The 18,829-nt window shown below is 39.5% G+C and overlaps 1 long non-coding RNA gene across 5 annotated transcripts in view; it reads left to right on the top strand.

Annotated features, from left to right (window-relative positions):
* The window catches only part of LOC123609629, a 198,111-nt gene that overhangs the window by 26,216 nt on the left and 153,066 nt on the right, over window positions 1–18,829 (top strand). For all 5 annotated transcript variants that reach the window (XR_006717874.1, XR_006717873.1, XR_006717868.1 and 2 more), the window contains one exon: window positions 13,886–14,018. This is a non-coding gene — a long non-coding RNA (uncharacterized LOC123609629). The remainder of the gene's footprint in view (window positions 1–13,885; window positions 14,019–18,829) is intronic.

Genomic DNA, 18,829 nt, shown 5'->3' with positions numbered 1-18,829 from the left:
AGGAACAGTCCTAGAACAGCTCATAACATGGCAGCTGGCTTCCCTTGGAGGGTGGCCAAGAAGGAAATTACAGTCTTTTTGTAACCTAATCTTGCAAGTGACATCCTACCACTTTTGCCATAATGCATTTGTTACAAGTAATCCACTAGTCCAGCCCACACTCAAGGCAGGGATGGGGGTTATAGAATGCCATTCTGAAGAGGAAGAGATGGTAATCACCGGGGCCATTTTCAAGGCTGCCCACCACACTCAGTATTCCACTGTTATATCCACTCACTTCAGTTGATTTGAATGGGCAGAGGGAGAAGAGAAGGGGGAAGCTTTGAAAAGCAAAACCACCGATGGATTAAACGTTTTGCTCGCAGTAACTTTTGACAAGTTGTCACATACTACATGGCATCTACCTCTTATTATTATTCATTTGTACGTTTATCTGCTTATTTGTTTAGGAGTATATGACATGTAATTTCAAGCCAAATGTGATATTTCTGACCCCAAGCTGTGGTCTACTTGAGATTTTTGGAAAACATTTTTTTCTTAATTAGCACCTGTGCATTTTTTAAGCTGTTTAGGCCCAGCCTCCTGAGCATCAGTCCTACCAGGTGTTATGTGAGCAGAAGTGGAACAATTAGTCATTTTAATTAAGCTAAATGTAATTACTTTCATAATCTTGAGTTGTTCATATTGAACTCCATCAAAATTGCCTTATGAAGCTGGGGAATTATGAAGAATTACTGACAAAGGATACTATCAATAATTTTTCCATTTGTATTGAACTCACTTTTAGTTTGGTCCATCTACCTTTAAATGAAATCATTTATTTGTTTCTTCTAGTAAAAAAAAAAAAAATTCATGCTCCTTGAAAAACACTTGAGAGTGAATAAAAGCCCAAAGGAAAACAACAAAAGAACACTCCAAATTATATACCATAGTGTTAACATTTTGATGCACAAAATTTCCACATTATTCTTATACACACATATATATGTGTGTATGTATATATATATATATATATATATATATATATATATATATATATTTAACACCATTCATCTCAAATTTGTGGAATATTTAGAAATATATTATGCGTATTTTCCTAAATAAATTATTTTTGCAAGGACTCATTTGACTCACCATTATTATCACTGAAAGTCCAACACATGGATTTTTGCTCTGTGATCAGAGCAGTGCCATATAGGACAGGAGTGATCTGTGATCAGAGATTATTATCACCTCTGCACTCATCCAACAAACACATACTGACTTCTTACTATTGGCCGGTCACTGTCGTGACAACACAATGAGAGAGATCCTGGCATGGGGAGAGCACCAGCCAAGTATTTGGAAAGCTCAGTTTTCATTTCAGCTTTGCTACTAATTGGCTCATGTCCTTGGACTAATAAAAGCCAACAGCTAACATATACTGAACATTCACTTAAAAAAAATTTTTTTTAAGTAAGCTCTAGGCCCAACACGGGGCTTGAACTCATGACCCCAAGATCAAGAGTTGCATCCTCTACTGACTGAGCCAGCCAGTCTCCCCTCTACTGAACATTCACTATGTGCTAAGTGCTGCTCAAAGCCCTTCACTTATACTTTCATGTTTAATCACAACACCTCAGTGAGGTAGATACTATTATAATTATGCTCATTTTACAGAGGAAAAGATTGAGGCCAGAGAGATTAGGGAACTTGCCCAACGGCACATAGCTAGTAGGTAGTGGAGCCAGCATTTAACCCTGGTAGCTAATTCCGGAGCTTATATTCTTTTTTTTTCAACGTTTATTTCTTTTTTGGGGGACAGAGAGAGACAGAGCATGAACGGGGGAGGGGCAGAGAGAGAGGGAGACACAGAATCAGAAACAGGCTCCAGGCTCTGAGCCATCAGCCCAGAGCCTGACGCGGGGCTCGAACTCACGGACCGCGAGATCGTGACCTGGCTGAAGTCGGATGCTTAACTGACTGCGCCACCCAGGCACCCCCAGAGCTTATATTCTTAATCACCACTCTATACTTTTGAAATGACTGTGAGCACTTGCTCTCTGGCCCTTAGTTTCCACATTGGCAGAATGAATAGAAGTTGTCCTAAAAGCAGGTGATCTCCAATGCCATTTGCTTGTTTGCAAGTGTAATAGGATTTCATCATATGCATAATTAACTTATTCAACTTCAGAATTTCTTTAAATGAAGAGTGAAAGGAAGAGAGAAAGAAATTGAAAGAAAAAGTTTAAATAATACAGAGGATTGAAGTAGTCAGCAGTCAGTGCAGGTTGGTCAAAACCTATGGAAATAATGTATGAATGATTTAATTTTAAAATTATTCTTGTCATTGACAATGGAAATAAATGTATTGTTCTGGTGACCAGGTATATTAGTGGTGATAGATTCACCCACATTCTTGAAGAAGAAATTGAAGAATTAATTGAAGTGAATGGTGAAACACTTATAAGTGATAAATTAGGGGGGGGCCATAAAATCAACTTGTAGTTGCCCAAAAAATTGCACACTATAATTTTTAACCAATGTATTTTTTTTTAAGTTTATTCATTTATTTTGAGAGAGAGAGAGAGAGAGAGCGCACGCTGGGGAGGGGGAGAGAGCGAGTTGCCAAAAAAAATTGCACACTATAGTTTTTAACCAATGTATTTTTTTTTAAGTTTATTCATTTACTTTGAGAGAGAGAGACAGAGAGAGAGAGAGAGAGAATCAATCCTAAGCAGGCTCTGCATGCAGAGCCAATGTAGAGCTCGAACCCATGAACCATGAGATCATGACCTAAGCTGAGATCAAGAATCAGCCACTTAACCAACTAAGCCACCCAGGCATCCCTAATCAGTGTATTTTAAGGATAGTTTTACTGTATGTGATTTTTAAGAAGTTACTGACTTTATTTTTATTTTTTTTTCAACGTTTATTTATTTTTGGGACAGAGAGAGACACAGCATGAACGGGGGAGGGGCAGAGAGAGAGGGAGACACAGAATTGGAAACAGGCTCCAGGCTCTGAGCCATCAGCCCAGAGCCTGACGTGGGGCTCAAACTCACGGACCGCGAGATCGTGACCCGGCTGAAGTCGGATGCTTAACCCCGACTGCGCCACCCAGGCGTCCCATAAAAAAAAAGTTACTGACTTTAAAATCAAACCTGGAAGTAAGATGTGAATCCATTTTAACAGATACCTATTCAAATTAAATTTTTTTGGAAAGATAAAAGTTTATATTAAAGAATCCAAAAGCCAAGATTCATTCTGGCCTCATGAGGAACTAGACTATGACCAAAAAACCATTAGGATCCAAGGTAGCAATTTCCTGGCTCCTTTTCTTTATTTCTCTGCTTCTCTATGGGGACCTGTTTGATTCTCTTTCCACACAAGCTTTCTTTACTTCTCCAGGCATGGGTGGAAAATGGTCATCCTACATAGTCTTTCAGGCCAAGCCCTTGGCAGGGAATGACCAGTGTTTCTGAGACTTAACTCCAAATGTTCTGGAGAATCTGCAACCTGAGATAGGTTTGTGAGACCCAAGATAGTAGGGCTCTCTGCCCGCTTTCCAGGAGAAACCATGGGGAAGGATCTAAATCCAGAACAGGAACTGCTACATGGTGCGTTTCAGCATACCAGCCACAAATGGCCTCACAGAGGTTCCTGAGTCACTGAAGCAGGGCTCATAAGCATGGGAGCAAGTCACTGGACTCGCCCTGCAGACAGAAGTGAGGGAGGTCTTAATGGTGATGAGAGAAAACCAGACAGGACATCGGATGCCTTAGTAGGTGACCAGTAATAGCAGGGCACTGTGGAATCCCTGGGGACTTAGCTACAACCCAGGAAAAGGGCAGTGGGGAAAGGAAGAATGACAAAGGACCAGATATCATTTCTGCCTCTTAGTGAAATGGAGCTTAAAACAAAAGCTAGACTGAATTATAGAAAAATAATATTGTGTTGGTAGGACACTTGCTTTGAGGGTCAAGACTTGTATGCAATACCCATGGAGACCTGTCCGGAATTGCTGTGATTCCTCATGCAGCACATCCTGAAATACAGATTACTGATACTCTCCAGAATTAGGGCCAAGCCATTTTGGGCAACACTTGTGATCCCATGCCAAGACAAGGTAGGTACTCAAGATACCAGTGATTTCAGGAAAACCAGGGGACTGTAGTGAAATTTAAATTGGCAATAGTTCTACAAAAAATGCTTTGAAGTTTTTGGGCAACTTGAGAATGGTGGGGAGAAGAAAGAGGACAATTGTTAACATTAATAAAGTTAATGGGTAGATCTCAGTTCTATGAGTACCAAGAAGGTAGTTAAAAAGGTAGGTGCATGATATGTTCTTTTCAAGGCATCTTTCTCAGACAGTGATTTTAGCCAGTGGATTCCGGAGAGGAAGGAGTGATTCCAGCAGCACCAGCTCAGGCCCTGACAGATGGCACAGATGGGCAGTTATCATAGCAGCTCTTTTGGGATCCCCTGACCCAGGCTGTTCTTAAGGTAGCTTCCAAGGCAGAAGGATCCTGATGCTCTGCCAAGTGGGTGTCCCTTTACTGTGCTATGGATTGATGCAGTGGCCAGGGCCACAGCCAGACATCTCTTGGAGAAGGACTCCTTAACAAGCCTTGAGAGGACACTGCTCTGCATTGGAAGGTGGACAGTTCTAAGACTCTGGTGAAGTACAAGAACACCCCTATTTTGTTTTGTTAGTAGGAAGAGAAGAATATTTTAATGGTGAAATTACCTTAAATGAAACCATCAGCCACTAATACTGGAGCTAAGGCCTACTCAGTGAAGGTAGGAGGAAAGCGTCTCAGAAAACTTAGAGGACAGAGAATAGAGCCATTTTGTACCTTCAAGAGTCTGGGTTCAGTAAACCCTCATATCCCTTCTTTCTCCAGACCTCTAAAGCTCAGAGATCTTAAAGATTTTAGGCATGAAGTTATGGTGGAGGGTCAGGTTGGGGAGCCTGGTCATACACCTGCTGCCTTATTTAAGTCAACAAAAGCTTTCACTTCTTTTGTAAAGTGAGTCCCTCAAGGCCTCCTCTCAGTTCAGTGGAAGTGATGGGTGAATTTGGGGGGCAGGGAGCCAAGGGATTATTAACGAGGGATGGAAGAATTTCCTGGGGAACTTCAGATAGGGAGCATTATAAGGGGAAGAACTCACCCATGGTCTATTCTCACCTTTGGGAGCCTGGGGGAAATAACACTCCTGTGGTCAGGGGCTGCTTTGTGCACAGCAGTTCTCATCTGGGATTTGGACCCAGGTCTCAACCTGTGGTACGTGTGTGTTCGGAAGGGTGCAGTTGGTGAGGGTGAGGAGTAACACCTGCAGATAGAGTACATTTACAGGGCTATAAATATTTAATTTAGGAAGAAAATATTGTGGAATAGTATCTTTGAGATTTATTATTATATATTTTTTGGCACTTCCTTTCCTCTCTCCATTTGGAGCAGATGGTCAGCTCTGAGCTCATCACCTCAGGAAGGGAAGTGACAGCATAGAAAGAACCTCTCCAGAGTTGTGTTCCAAACCCTAAGTCCTTAGGGAACTATGAGTATTTTGGGTATGGAAAAAATATTTAGAAAGAGTAGGAGGAAGAGAATAGGGCTTCCCTCAAGATTAGAGAAAGATCCTGTAGGCTGGAGGGTGAGAAGGGGAACCAGTGGAGCCTTCGAGAGGGGCTCTAAGCTCTGGTGCCCCAGTGGGGGGAATGGCTATGTGGAATGCCTGGCAAGTGGGGCCAGAAGAGCCTCTCATATATTCCTATGCTCCAGGGATCTTGAAGCAGCAGTTTCTACACTGGGATCTCTGGACTGTACATTGTCCCACCTGGCCTGTGGTTACCCGTCCATGCTGGTCTCCACATTCTCTCTATCCTTTACATTTAGCAGTCTTCATGGCCCCTTCTGCTCAGGTAGCTCTCTCTGCTGTTTCTTCTATGCCAGGCTAGAGGAGATAGGAATGTTCTGTGCCTGTGTACCATGCTAGGACACAGGCATCTGTGTGAGGCTGTCAGCATCCCATCTGCCTACATGTACGTCAAGGTCAGTCTCTGTCTGAGGCCCTGATACATCTCTGAGGTCTCACTCTGATACCTGATATTGGGACTTTCATATTTTTATGTTCCTATTCATCAGCTCTCCTTGACAAAAACCATAATGAGGCTCAGAGAAGCATAAGCATTGCTAAAAAGGAAAAGGAACTGTTTTATAAGAATTTAAAGGTTTATACACTCTCATATTGCAGATTCTCTCTGAGTTACCTGTCCTGTCCCCATGGACTCATGACAATCAATGATGGTCTTCTGGAGACTGAAAATCAAGCTGAGAAGTAGACAAGTTTCTCCTATAGTATGCTATCAAATGCCATATTGGGGCCCTTGGGTGGCTCAGTTGGTTGAGCATCCAACTTTGGCTCAGGTCATGATCTCACAGCTCATGAGTTCAAGCCCTGTTTCGGGCTTGCTGCTGTCAGGGCGGAACCCACTTTGGATCCTCTGTCCCCCTCTTTGTCTGCCCCTCCCCCACTTGCTTGTGCACACGTGCTCTCTCTCTCTCTCTCTCTTCTCTCTCTCTCAAAAATTAAAAAAAAAAACATAAAAAAAAGAAATGTCATATAAAGCTCCTGCTACAGACACTTAAATCACATCAATCTCTCTTTTTTATTAAAACAAAATTTTTAATGTTTATTTATTTTTGAGAGAGAGACAGAGACAGAGTATGAGCAGGGGAGGACCAGAGAGAGAGGGAGACACAGAATCCAAAATAGGCTCCTGGCTCTGAGGTGTCAGCACAGAGCCTGACACGGGGCTCAAACCCACAGACCATGAGATCATGCCCTGAGCTGAAGTCAGATGCTTAACTGACTGAGCCACCCAGGGACCCCACATCAATCTCTCTTCAGAGTTTAGTATGCCTGGGGTCTGCAGTAGCCTGTCACATAAAACAGAGTTGCATATTATTCAGGAGCTTGTTTGTGAAATCAACTTAACACAAATATTCATAGTGAAAATTACCTTAAAACCTTCTCCTTCTCCTTCTCCTTCTCCTTCTCCTTCTCCTTCTCCTTCTCCTTCTCCTTCTCCTTTTCCTCCTTCTCCTCCTTCTCCTCCTTCTCCTTCTCCTTCTCCTTCTTTTCCTTAAAGTAATCTTTATGCCCAGCATGGAGCTCAAACTCACCAGAGATGAGTTGAACTCTCCTGAGATCAAGAGTTGCGTGCTCTACCCAGTAAGTCAGTCAGGCACTCCTCCCTTAAAATCTCATTAAATCTTCAGTTGAGCTCCATATGAAGTAGGTGCCTTGAGTTTATGGACAGTGTTGTTTTAAGGTTTCTTTAAATTCTAGAATCACATTCAGTGTGGTGAGATGCTCACACTATGAGAGGCACATTGAAGGAAGAATAGTTTACGTCTCTCAGGTTAATTTGAATTTGGGGTGTGAATGAGAATGTGGGGCAAAGATATACCTACCTTTTATTATAATGTACACATTATTAGATTTATGTAATTCCTTTTTGGTAGAGCAAATATAGAACTATGTTAGACATAGCTTAAGGTACCAAGAACATAGCTTAAGGTACCAAGATCTCAAGGGGTATACAATTCTACTCCTGAGATAATTAAATAGTAACGTAAGAAGTAAATGGCAGCAGTAAATAGTCTCACAGTGTTCTCACACCATCTCTTCACTCTGGATCATTCACTGTGGCTTCATTCTTGGGTTTCATGTATTGGAAATATGTCCACCAATACTACAGGTCTGTTTCTTCCCAGGTTATGCCCAATAAAACAGAGTTTGTCTTTGTCAGCAGTTCTAGAACTTGTATCTCATCAGATCTGATTGGTTCACATGCCCATCCTAAACTCATCATCACCTTAAAGTAGAGATTAATGGTAAGAGAAGGGGGGTAGAAGGTAATTGTTTGATTGATATGATTTAATTCTTGCATACCCCTGGAGACAGGGCTGGAGTTCATTTCCCTATAAGCACTTACACAGAATAAGGAAGAAGTTGTTTACCAGAGGAAAATTGGGAGAATGCATCTTGAAAAAGGTGAATGGATAGTGGGAAGGGAAATGATATTCTTTTTTTTTTTTAATTTTTTTTTAATGTTTATTTCTGAGGCAGAGAGAGACAGAGCCTGAGTGGGGGAGGGTCAAAGAGAGAGGGAGACACAGAATCAGAAGCAGGCTCCAGGCTCTGAGCTGGCAGCACAGAGCCCAATGAGGGGCTCAAACTCACAAACCGTGAGATCATGACCTGAGCCGAAGTCGGTCGCTCAACCGACTGAGCCACCCAAGTGCCCCTTCCTTTTTTTTTTTTTTTAGTTTATTTATTTATTTTGAGAGAGAGAGAGAGAGCGTGCGAGCAAGTGAAGGGCAGAGAGAGAATCCCAAGCAGGCTCCACATGGTCAGCACGGAACCTGATGCAGACTCGAACCCATGAACTGTGAGATCATTACCTGAGCTGAAGTCAGACACTTAACTGAGACTGAGCCACCCGGACGCCCTGAGAAATGATCTTAAAAGAGTTTAAAATGTTGGAAATTTCTGGGCAGAAGAATGATATTCCAGCCTTAAACAACTGGGAAAAGGAAAGTGGGATGAGGGAGAAGTCAGATTAAAGAAGCAAGGGGCTAAATTGGAAGGAATTGAATTCAAAGGACAAGGATCATGCTGGGAAAGACCTGAATAAAACATAGAATTCAGAGGCAGGCAATGAGGAAGCAGCTATCTTTTGGGTCCCTGTTTGAATTTTGGGGTGAAGTTGTTTTGTATTCATCTGTCGGCCCTAGGTCCTTTCCCTTCTGGAGTGTTCACAAAGGCCTGAGACTTCCAGAGCAGTTCACCAGAAGAACTGGCATCTAGATGAAAGGTTTTACTTAATATGATAAAAAAACATTTCTGGGGATTATTAATAGAGGGATAGTGATTGTACTTTGCTCTTTTACTCATTTTCTTTCTTTCTCTTTTTTTTCTGATTAGGGTAACTATTTGAAAACCATGTAAAACAAGGGCAAAATTACGTCCCCAAAAGATCACTGGAGCTTTCTCCTATGTTTTTTGCAACACAAAAATGAGATTAATTGGAAAATGACAGAATCAAAGGTATGTTTTACTTGCTTTAAGCAAAGGCCAGCTTTAATATAGAGCATTTGTATCTTTCATTCTGAAAACAATTATGAGCTGATTTATATATTACAGAATTCAGTTGCTGCTTAAAACCATTAAATTATCCCATTGAATTCCTGCATAGCTCCTTAAGAAATGTGTAAAAGACAAAAACAAGAACATTTAACATTTTAAAGCATACATTATCAGGTGAAACTGTTAACTTCTTGGCAAGGTCCAGATTATTATTTCGTTTAGAGATATATGTTATTATTGTGTTGGAATTGGCAGCAACTTGGACTGAGGCCTTTTATTAAAAAAAAAAAATTAAGAATGGAAGCCTTTTTTCTATGAGAGTGTTGGTTAGCCTTGCATTTGTTTTGGAGATCTAATAGCTACCATATGTTAGACCTATTAAATGAATGATGTAATTTAGGCTGCCTGTTGTCCTGCCAACTGCTCTGTGCTGCCTCCTCATTTTTAGCATGTATTACTCCAATATGTTCATATATCACCCAGCAGTAGCTTCTTATACAATCATGTTAGTCCTTGGGCCTTTAACCCCATTCATCATCATATATAGGCTCTGTCTCCTTCCTTTCAGAATTGAAACTAATGAAAAATAATGGTAAACCTTGGCAAAGAGTGTGCTTCCAGGAGAATAATCAACCCAATATTCTGGCTCATGGATAGAAAACCAAGGGGAGTGTTGATGTTTAAGACAAGAGCACAATGTATGATTAAGATAATTCAGGCTTCTCCACGACATGAAAGACAGAAAAATGTTTTCTCTTTTGTGAAACATTAGATGGTACATTTCTCCACCCTAGTGAGCAGGATGATATTAGAATGAGAATGATCAGAGCAAAAAAGAATAACGTGTTATATATTAAATGCTCTTTGTATGTGCCACCTCTGCTGGCTCTTATCCAGGAAGATAGTAAGTTCAGTCTGGGTATCTCAAGTATTTGTGTAGCTATAACCCATGTATTTTCAATTTATAAATGGGAAAACAGAGAGCCAAAATTGATTAATGACTTGTTTCAAGTCACCATTTATATATCATTATTTAGTAAAAGTAAGTTTGTAGATATAAAAAAATTACTTTGGGAAAAATCCATTATCAATGATTAGATAAATATAATTGAAATCTATTTCTTACCAGCCTAAATTCACTGTTCTGCAATTATCCTAGGCCTGTTTTTACTAGCGTTTTCCTGGAAGTCCATTAGTGGGACTTTTTTCAGCATTATAAAGGAATCCTAGAATTGCCACTGTGCAGCTTCAAAGGCTTTGTATAATGTCTTATGTATTCAAGTGTTAGGACTACTTATTTTAAGTAATAGACTTTCAATATGGCAGATTTCTTTTTTCTACCTTGTATCTTATATTTCAGTGTTCTATGGGGTTTTCTTTTTCTTTAAACCTAGGATTGGAGAGATAATTTTCTTTAATTTACACCTTCTGCATGGTCCAGCAGGACCTAAAATTAATCCTTTCCTTTATGGGGAGTGCATAACAGTTGTACTCTTATGTAACCTGTTGGCTCCCACTTGTCATCTTAATGAACTTCCCCATTTCCTACTGTTTTACAATCTGTCATTTTGGCATCTTAAAACTTCCTGTACTCTTCTTCCTTTGGTAAGTGTATTAGTTTCCTAGGGCTGCCATAACAAAGTACCACAGACTGAGTGGCTTAAGCAACAGAAATTTAATTTCTTACAGTTCTGGAGACTAGAAGTCTGAGATCAAGGTGTGAGCAGGATTGTTTCTTTCTGAGGGCCTTGAGGAAAGGATCTGTTACAGGCCTCTCTCTGTGGCTTGTGGATGATAGTCTTCTTCCTGTCTTATCATAATCTTTGTGCCTTCTTCCTGTCTTTCCTTTGTGTGAATGTTTATATCCAAATTTCCTCTTATAAGGACACCAGTCATATTGGACCAGGGCCCAAACTAATGACCTCATTTTAATGTAATTATTTATGCAAAGTAATTTTGGGGGAGGTGGGGATACAAATTTAGCCCATAACAGTGGGAAAGAAAGCACAGAAATATTTAATGCTACATGGCATTTCTGGGGTGTTGAGATTCCGTGGATCCCCGAAATATGGGTCTTAATTATCAGGCAAGAAACATGGATATGTTGCCTAGTAATATTAGTCTTCTAGCAGTCAAAATGCTAACCTGTTAAGACTTATACCCTACCCTCACTCTCTACATGTCAACAAAACAATGTGGGCTGAGTTAGCAAGTGTGAAGGGAATAGAGATCCTAAAACAGGGAGAAAGAGAACCTCCAGAGCTTGGCATGCCAAATGGCAATGGAAGTTAGATATTCTTTTCAGGGGTATTTTCATTCAGGTTACAACACATACCTGTAAACCAACACTCACCCATCCCAAAATTTTAGGATGGTATGTATTGAATATGTGCTGTTTTGTGGAAGTCAACAATGTAAATTCTCTATAGTTTTCAAGTCTTTAAATGTAGATCTCTAAATAATTTAAAAAGATTATATAATAATTTCAAAATCGTTAAACAGTTAAGAACCTATTTCTTTGGAGTCAGTATAAAAAATAGAACTATGGAAAGAATCACATGTTACTAGAAGGCAGAACATATCAGAAGTTCTGTAAATAACTTTTGACTTTCAATGCCATTATTTTCTTCTTGGAACCATAAATTGTGATTGAATTAGAGATAAAAATGTTTTTTTCATCATGACCTAGTGAAAATGATTTAGGAGCAGGCTAGTAAGTGGTTAAATTCTAGAGATGAGAAGTTAGCCTCAGGACTTTTACCAGATTGAATATATGTCTGTCTTCTCTGATTGCCGGGCTTCAAGGTTAATTCTGGGGACAGCCCAGGGAGTAAGCACCTGTATGGGGGGAGTAAAGAGTGGAAGGGAGATGTTCCAGCCTCATCCTCCATGGAAACTGACCTGGCCTCTTAAAGTGTCTTTCTGGATTAAGGATGCCAGACTAAGATCTGTTATGAGCTACCTACTTCCCCATATGAGCTACCTACTTCACATAATTCAGAGGAGGGTATAAGGAGGGAAATGGAGGCACCAAGTAGCTCCACTCAGTTGTTTCTACCAAAGGTTCTCAAAAAGGCTGGCATGTCATATACTCATACTTAAAATGCCCCTTAAAAGCATACGTTTCTTTTTGCTCCCCCTTTTGCTTCATTAATTCTAGATAAGGATTATTTTACATTTGAAGTGTTTTTAGCAAGGCCTTAGAATTTCCAGTATTAACCCACTTGCTATTCTTTATAAAAGTCACAGTTTTAAAGTTACATTTAATATAGAGTGGGTTTACCTTAGAAACAATGGGGATTACTGTCAAGTGTTTTCTTTCTAAGTGGAGTTTTCTTGAGCTGTTGTAAAGGGCAGTCCTCACTAATATGCTTAAGTCTAGAAATTGCTGTTTTTAACTAATGGGTAAAAACTAGACGACTTATCTCTTTTCTCAGAAAGTATTAGTGACTTCCTGTGGGAGGAAAGAAGTGGGAGAAAACCCTTCCTACACTCTTTAACAGTTTCCTATGTTATTTTCTGTGGCCTAAAGAGAGATGCATCCTGTTCTCCTTTCCCAATTTATCACTTCCTCGCTATACTCAATCCCCACACACCCACAGGGACCAACTCTCACTTCTACTGGTTTCGTTGTGCAGTTCATTTATTTCTATAATCCTTCCAAATGACTCAAAAAAGTGGATGTGTATGTATTCTTAGAAGTGTCATCTCACTTGTTTTTAAATTATAACACCAAATGGAATTTTAATCAACCTTCCAGGTCAGTTAAATAAAAAGTTTGGTTATAAACCAAGAGTTAAAGTTACGGTTATGTATTGAGTTTTTAGCAGTGGGAAATGATTATAAATGATAATTCTTCATCTTGCAGGTTAGGAAATAGAATGATCTGAAAGCTCTTTCCTGTTAGTTTTATCTGTGACATGAGTAGATCGATTCAATATATACATTCTACAGATTCTCAAGAGTCTTTGCTCAAGGGAAGGGCTGGGCTTGTGTGTGTGTGTGTGTGTGTGTGTGTGTGTGTGTGTGTGTGTGTCCTGTCAGTCCTAAGTAAAGTGGTAGTGGATATCCTGGACTCCTGTATTGACATTTCTGGTTGGGCTTTTCTTTCCCTTCTTCCTTTCTCTCTTCCTTTCTTCCTTTCTGTTTTCCTTCTTTCCTTCCCTCCTTCCTTCCTTTTTCTTTTTTCTTTCTTTCTTTCTTTCTTTCTTTCTTTCTTTCTTTCTTTCTTTCTTTCTTTCGAGTTAGGCATATGCTGGAGTCAGTGGCTCAGCTAGGTTATATAGTTTGAGAGGAGAATTGGTAGGATTTAGAAGGAATTTTTTATGAAAGCCTTAGGGAAGTGTTTAGTTATTTTTTGGAGCAGGGACTAAAGGAATTATCCAGAAGGTAGTGGAAAAACAGGCACTTATTCCTCTAGGTGTTTATATGAGGGTAGAGGGCTGAAAGAAAAATATTTACAGGCATGTTGATTGATGTGGGAGCCAGGTGGAGAGTATTATTAAGGATAGACTGTTTTTGATAAATGGTAACCATCCTCACGATGATAAAAACATGAGAAAGATAGGAGACCAAATGTCTTTCCTTTTTATGGGACCAATAAATATTGCCTTATATTACAATGAATGAAATCATTCAAAGAGAGGATTCCAAAGACATATGCAAATACATTTCCAAAAATAAAGTGGCCGAGTGTAGAAGTAAGAACTTTTTTTTCTTATGTACTTTTTTACTTATTAAAACACAGAATCAGGTGGAGGAGGAACACCCTGACATTCATCTCCCGGGGAATGGTCTCTCTACCCTGCACCCACATGGTGAAGCACTATAGAAGATTCTCCCCATGGGTCAGCTTCTCTCCAGTGCCAGACTCCTCAAAGGTAACCCTGCTGAAGTGTGGTTTCTGTCTTTGAACTTTTCTAGCTTTATGTTTGGAAATTATATATACATATGCATATATACGGATTTATAAATGTATACATAGTATGTACATGTAATCACTTATATATACAAATGATTATATATATAATTTTGCTTTGTATATATTTTTCTAAACACAAGACATTTTGCTAACTGTATTATTTTATAATTTGTATTTTTAAGTTATTAGGTTGTGGAGATGTTCCCATAATAACCCATGCCATTTTTTTTATTTGTATTAATCTTTGTTTAAAAACTGCTAATTGACCCTAAGGAGACTAATAGACTACAGGAGAATGATGTTGAATGATGTGGATATATGTATGAGTGTTAGAAGCAAGAACTTTTAATGTCTGCACTGATCAAGAGGTCAGGGATGTAACCCTAAGATAACTAAATTATCAGTTAGTGCTGGGGTCTGTGTAAAATGACTTGACCTGGTAAAGAACTACTTCCTCAGAGGGATGAGGGAAAGGACATAAATAATGACTCAGAGAGGCTTTTGAAAAGTGGTGAAGCAAGTGTCATCCATTAGAAATTTATTAATAATTTATTAGACTCAATATGTATCTGTTATTTTTTCACTTTAACTGAGCAAGGATGTACTTCCTTGCTTGGACTATGGGAAGAATTTATTGAAGTCTAACATTTCAAACTAGTTTCAACACTCAAAAAGATGTTTTAGTCAAATGAAAAGTGCAGAGAAAAATGAGACTGGGGAGAGGGCTCGATCACACAGCCAGAGCCTTGGAGACCACCTGGAAGACTAAAGGAGTGAGCACAGGTCATTGCAGGGCAGCCTGGGGCCAAGGAGGGGGACTTGGAGTCTAATGGGAGATGCTATTCCTCACTCTCCTGTTTGGATGAGGGCTAGGAGCCATAAGTCTCTACATGTGATACAAGGTCTATAAATAATGGACCAAAACTTGGGCAATCCGAATATCAGAAGAATAGAGGTTAGAGGACTAGCAAAAGAAGAACAAACTGCCGAGAAACTACACTGAAATTTTTGGCATAAAGGGGGGACCGCGAGGCCAAAACCTGACAAGAAATAATGAAGCCAACCTACCGGATCTAATGGCTGTGCAACCTTTATGTGTGTCCAAGACTGTGAATCAGGAGGTGGGTCTGGCATCCAGTGTTACCATAATTGGGATGCAGCCATATCCCAGGGTTAGCCAAGAAGGAATCCCAGGAAGGGAGCATGGAACCTGCAGCCCTCCTTTCCCATCACACTCCCCTGGAATCTAGGGGCACGGCCATTTCGTTAGCATACTTGAAAGTGGAATTTTTCAGGATTGTATTTGTTTAGACTTGTGAAAAATTGTTGGAAAGAAAAAAGTGTCATTTGCTTGTTTCAGAGACAGGAAATGTGGGAGAAACTGGGTGGGAGAGGGTGTGTGTATTGAACTCTAGGAAGAATCAAGAGAAAGAAGTGTCTGTAGCAGTGATTCTCCATGTGGCATTGAAGTATTTTGCCCGCAGAACATTTGGCGGTATATGGAGACTTTTTTAATCATTGGGACTGTAGGAGAGCATGCTACTGACATTTAGTGGGGAGAGGCCAGGGAGGCTCCTAAGCACCCTACAATGCATGGGAAGTCCCACCCCCACGGCAACAAAAAGTATTTGGTTCAATATGACAATAGTGCAGAAGCTGGGAAACCTTGGTTTAGAGGCAAGTAGATGGCTCAGCTGAAACAGAGGAGGTGAATGGGTCTTAGCACCACCAGGCCTGATGCAGGAAAGGGCTGAACGGAGGTCCTGTGGGTGGGAAACTGCTAGAAAGCACACAGTGTCTGCAGGGTGGGAGTGGGATGGGGTGCAATGGAGTGAGGAGTATTTGCAGAAACGTCTTTCATTCCTTAACAATGTATCTGGCAGAGACACCAACATCTGTTACTTTCAAGGGGGAGTTAATTTTGTCCCAGTTTGTTTTCTAAAGGGACCTGTGGTCAAAACATGTCTTGCCTACTTGTGCTCACTATTTACCTTGAAGCCAGAAGGAGAAAATAAGATCTACTTTCTCTTTTTGGTCTCCTCTACCATGAGAAAATTCTTCCCTTGACATCACTGCTTCCTTGAGTTATCATCCGGTTTTCTATTTCTTTTAATGGCCAGTGAGTAGATTATATTTTGTGCCTCCATCTTCTTTTTACACAGCCTATCCTGCCTGTTATATTTGACTGAATCTATGCAGTGAAAGCTCATCAGTGCCCTCCATCTTACTCTACTCAGAGTCCTTATTCTGTCTGCTTCTCTCCAACTTTCGACACTGTTGTCTACACTTTTCTTGAAATGTTTTTTCTTCCTTTAGTTTTCTAGACCCTTCTGGCTCCTCTTTTTCATCCCAAAATCTTTCTCTTGCCCCTTTTCTAGCTCAGTAGCTACTCCTGGTCTTTGCAGCTATATTCTCTGTCTTACTCTTTAATATATTTTCCTGGTGATGTCACTCCATCATGTGGATGGAGTGTAATGTGGATGAGTTGTAATTTTTTTCGCTTAGGTCATCAGTCTTGTTTGATCTTTTAAGTTACAGATTCTTACTGTCAACCAACTAGACAACTCCACTTTACTTCTATGCTGTGATCTCAAATGTTTGAGTAAAAGTTGATCATATTCTCTGTTATCAGTTAGGAAGTTGTCTGATGCCTTTAAGATGTCCCCAGGGAAAAACTCATCTGACCTATCTCTGATTTGCTTCTTTGGTGCCTAGTTTTCCCTGTATCTCCTGAATCAGCTTTTCTCAAGACTTTGGACTTCTGCTCCAGTGAGAAGATTCATTTTTCTCTCGAAATTGAACACTCATTACTCACCATGTTACTTATCTACCAAGATTCCAGTTTACTTACCCTATATCTACCTCATTTCACCCTTACCAAGTGTATTGTAGATGACATTTCCACTTTAATTAGCTTGGATTTCAGAGTCTCCCACTGATGTGCCAAGTTCACAACTCTTATACGTTCATTCTTTATCCTTCCACTTAAACCTTGCTACACTCTTTCTCATATATAATATTGGTATTTAGGTAAGAGTCTTCACTTCCTTGGGTCAATGAGTAGAAATTATGGCAATTTCTGGCTCTGAAGTAGAAGCCAGTGGGCAAAATTTGGGAGGGAGGGCAAGGAGGTCTTTTGGAACTTTTAAAATCACATGATGATGGCAGCTTCCACAGGTAAGCTTGGCCCTGGCATACTTAATTCCTCTTCTGTTTAAAGCTTCCTGCTTCATATGGCAATTACCACCCCACAGAGCAGGAACAGTGGGGTCTTGAGAGCCTGTCAATAAGAGTGAAAGAAAAGGATATGAGAAGGGGAGAAGTAGAAGGAAATTAAACTGACTTCCAGGGTTTCCTTGTTCTAGCTATCATGCACATAATTTAATAAGCCCGATGTGCTTTACTTTAAATACAGTTTTGAAAATTTGCATGAAATGAATTTCTGCAAATAAAGTGCTATTTCAGACATACTATTTAAAATTCACTCTGGTAAATTTCATTAAGTTGGAAAGAGTGCTTAAAAAATAATCACACTTTCATTTCATAGAAGCTATGCCTTTTAATATCAGGTTTGTTTGCATTTATTCCACATTTGATTTTGTAATCACATGTCCAGGAAAATAATTTCTTTTCTTCCACTGGTCAATAGCTATATTAAAATTGCTTACCTGAGGCTGGCCCAAAGAGAATTTTAAAAATCTGATCTTTCTTCTGCTTACTTTTCCCTGTGTTGAAAGCTAGGCTGAGCAATGTAAGCTAAAATAGTACCTTGTTGCCCAAATCAGGCATACTACACCAAATCCTTAGCAGGTTTTCCTTTTTCTTTATGGTGTTACATTTTATTCTTTTGCCATGCAGATTTTTCTTTTCTACTCAGAGAAAATAAAATTATTGGAGGTTTTTTTTGTTTGTTTTTATTTTTTACATTTCTAAAGGTAAAAAGGGAGATTACTAATGGTAATGAGTAAGATGTGTTACTATATTTAGGTTACACTAGGTAGGCACTTACCTTGGTGTTTTAATTCACAGAGGAAGATATGAACAAGATCAGAAATTCCTATAATTTGGGAAGACATATAATTTCTGTTTTTCCTAGTATTTTAGCTATATTTTCTGTAATATTACTTATGGGAGAAAAATCAAGCTAGGGTTTACTAGTCATTGACAGTGTTGAGTGAGTATTCATTGAAGTTGGCAGAAAAGTTCAGTAAAGATATCTAAAACATCCATAGTCATTCATCTTAACTGAAATCTTTATAGAACTTCAGACTAGATCCTGTTGTTTCTGTGGGTTGATAGTTGGCAGGAAAAAAAAGGCCCACCACATTTCATCCAACAATGCAAAAATTAGAGGGCTTTTTGTTTGATTTGTTTGTTTTCTATTTCTGTGGCACACCACTGTTGGAGATAACATTTTATCCAACTTGAAAAGTGCTATTTATAAGGTAGATGAAATTCTATTACTGCCAATTTATAGAAGCATGAATTTCATAATGGCAAAAGCAAAGCCGAATGTAGCCAGCAGGTAGCCCTGTTTTCTGATTGTTTCATCTTGCAGAAAATGTCACCAAAGTGTAATTTGCTGTTTTGCTTAGAAATTATATGGTGTGCCTAGGTAAAGTCCACAGAGTACAACATAAGGGCTTGAAATAAATCCCCAGGGCCTGAGGAAAAAATGAAAGGAAATTCCATGTTGCATTGAAAATCATCAGGATTTGTTTATTCCTTTATTTTTTAAATTAATATGATAGTACCACATCTTCAGTTGCA

Source organism: Leopardus geoffroyi, chromosome A1 (genome assembly GCF_018350155.1).
Source record: "Leopardus geoffroyi isolate Oge1 chromosome A1, O.geoffroyi_Oge1_pat1.0, whole genome shotgun sequence".
Lineage (NCBI taxonomy): Eukaryota > Metazoa > Chordata > Mammalia > Carnivora > Felidae > Leopardus > Leopardus geoffroyi.
The sequence above is the reverse complement of the archived record's forward strand: the minus strand, read 5'-3'. Positions and strand labels throughout refer to the sequence as shown.